At 38.2% G+C, this 2,905-nt stretch overlaps 1 pseudogene; it reads left to right on the top strand.

Moving 5' to 3' along the window:
- The first annotated feature begins 92 nt into the window (after nt 1–92).
- On the top strand, nt 93–1,458 carry LOC102830719 (annotated as a pseudogene).
- Nucleotides 1,459–2,905: the final 1,447 nt, after the last annotated feature.

The raw sequence follows: 2,905 nt of genomic DNA, 5'->3' as shown, positions 1-2,905 counted from the left end.
GCCTTGTTTTGGCTGATGAGATGGAGCTTTTCCACTCTTTTTCCACAGATAATAATCCATTTGGTTTCTGAGTATCCTATCTGGTAAGGCCCATGTGTATAGTTGTCTTTTATGAAAAGATACTTGATATCCCAAGTGATAAGTGTTATAACATTTCTGCTAAACTTGGAGCAAATGTTGAAAATGTTCTCTAGGCAGTCATTGAAAGAATACCCCCTCCTAAAGTGCAAACTCCCTGAGAGCTTTGGGATTTGACTCCACCTTTGATCGGTACAGGGGTGTGATAGCTCATGTAGGATTATGTGATGGAATGGTTTCTAATGGAGATAAAATTGCATACTCTTAAAGACCTACGATGTTAACAAAGTAGGAGTTCGGAATCCTAATGTTCTGAATCAGTCAACTCATAAATTATATGCAGGACTGGTGGGCTATCTGATTGCTGCAATGAAAAATGTCGCTGAAGCACAAATAGGAGACACATTATATTTACATAAGCAACCAGAGGAACCCTTGCCTGGGTTTAAATCAGTGAAACAAATGGCATTTTCAGGAATGTACCCTATTGACCAGTCTGAATATAATAAACTAAAGAGTGTTGCGGAGAAACTGACCTTAAATGACTCTGGTGTCACAGTGTATTGGGATTGCAGCCTTGCTTTAGGTTCGGGCTGGAGGTTGGGATTTCTTGGACTGTTGCATATGGAAGTGTTCAACCAGCAACTAGAGCAAGAAAATAATTCTTCTGTTATTTTCACAACCCCCATGGTTCCATATAAAGCCATTCTTTCATCAGCAAAATTGATAAAGGAATATAGAGAAAAAGAAATTATGATCATCAACCCTGCACAATTCCCTGAGAAATCAAAAGTAACAGAATATTTGGAGCCAGTTGTTACAGGTACCATTATCACACCAGATGACTATAGTGGGAAAATAATGATGCTTTGCCAGGCTTAAAGAGCAGTTCAGAGGAATACGGTGCATATTGATCAAAACAGAGTTATGCTTAAATATCTTTTCCCTTTGCATGAAATTGTGGTAGATTTTTATGATTCTTTGAAATCCTTCTCTTCTGGATATGCTAGTTTTGATTTTGAAGATACAGGTTACCAGACTGCAGAACTTGTAAAAGTGGATATTCTACTAAATGGAAATATTGTAGAGGAGCTAGTAACTGTTGTACACAAAGACAAAACCACATGTGAACATCTAAAGGATTCTCTTCTTAGGCAGCTGTTTGAAATAGCAATTCAAGCTGCTATAGAAAGTAAAATAATTGCAAGAGAAATCATATAGAAAAAAAGTTCTGGCAAAATGTTATGGTGATGATATTACCCCAAAATGAAACTTTTGAAGAGACAAGCAGAAGGAAAGAAAAAACTGAGCAAAGTTGGCAACATTGAAGTTCTAAAAGATGCTTTTATAAAAGTTCTGAAAACACAATCTGATAAGTAGGAAAAGGTAAAAGAATTTTCATGAATTAAAAAAAAAGTATTTGTAATGATTAAGTCATTGGTCTTGAAAAATTCCATCATGCAATCTCCAGTATCATTTCTATCACTAAGGCCATATTTTCCAACTACTGATCCTTCCTCTTTGTTTCCAACCTTTGCATTCCAATCATCAGTAATTATCAATACATTTTTATTGCATGTTTGATCTATTTCAAACTGAAGAAGTTGATTATTATTAAGTGCTATGAGTGAGTTCCAACTCACAATGATCCAATATAGGGTTTCCAAGGAGCGGCTAATGGGTTTGAACTGCTAACCTTGCAGTTAGCAATCCAGTGTTTATCCGGTGCCACACCAGGACTCTGACAAAGTTTATAGAATTCTTTAATTCATCATTATCGACATTAGTGGTTGGTGCATAAATGTGAATAGTGTTATTAACTGGTCTTTCTTATAAGCCTATGGATATTATCCTATCACAGGTAGCGCTGTACTTCATGACAGATCTTGAAAGTTGTTTTTATTTTAATTTGTTGTTCCAAGCATAGTAAACCATTCCCAGCATAGTAAAGTATGTGTTTGTCACATTTAAAATGGCCAATACCAGTCCATTCAGCTTACTGTTGTCAAGGATATTGGTGTTTATGTGCTCCATTTCTGTTTTGACAACATCCAATTTTCCTAGATTCATACTGTTTTGGAAGAAATGCAGCCAGAGTGCTCCTTGGAGGCCAAGATGGCCAAACTTCATCTCTCATACTTCGGACATATTGTCAGGAGGGACCAGTCTCTGGAGAAGGATATTATGTTTGGTAAGGTGGAGGGTCAGAGAAAAAGAGGAAGACCCCCAATGAGATGGATTGGCCAAGTGGCAGCATCGATGGACTCAAGTGTGGCAACAGTAGTAAGGTTGGTCCAGGATCGGGCAGTGTTTCGTTCTGCTGTGCGTAAGTTTGCTATGAGTCAGTACCGACTCGATGGCACCTAACAACAACAAATACTTTGTATATTCAATGTTCTCATTATTATTGGATGTTTGCAGCTGTTTCTCCTCATTTTTTAGTTGTGTCCCATCTTCAAATGAAGGTCCCAAAAGCTTTACTACATTTGAGTCTTCGTGGTCAACTCTACTTTGAGGAGGCAACTCTTCCCCAGTCCTATTTTGAGTGCCTTCCAACCTGAGGGGCTCATCTTCTGACACTGTATCTGGCAATATTCTGAGGCTATTAATAAGTTTTTCATCTTCCAGCCCTATATCTGAAAATGTACAACTGCTAGTTATAAGATTTTCAGTGGGGAGTCCTGGTGTGGCACTTTAGGATAAACACTGGCGCAAGGTCAGTTTGCACCACGAGGTAGGCAGATCAAACCCACCAGCTGAGCCTCAGAAACGCTAAACAGAGTCACTATGAGTTAGAACCGATTCTACGGCACTTAACAACAACAAC

Source organism: Chrysochloris asiatica, unplaced genomic scaffold (assembly GCF_000296735.1).
Source record: "Chrysochloris asiatica unplaced genomic scaffold, ChrAsi1.0 scaffold00056, whole genome shotgun sequence".
NCBI lineage: Eukaryota > Metazoa > Chordata > Mammalia > Afrosoricida > Chrysochloridae > Chrysochloris > Chrysochloris asiatica.
The sequence above is the reverse complement of the archived record's forward strand: the minus strand, read 5'-3'. Positions and strand labels throughout refer to the sequence as shown.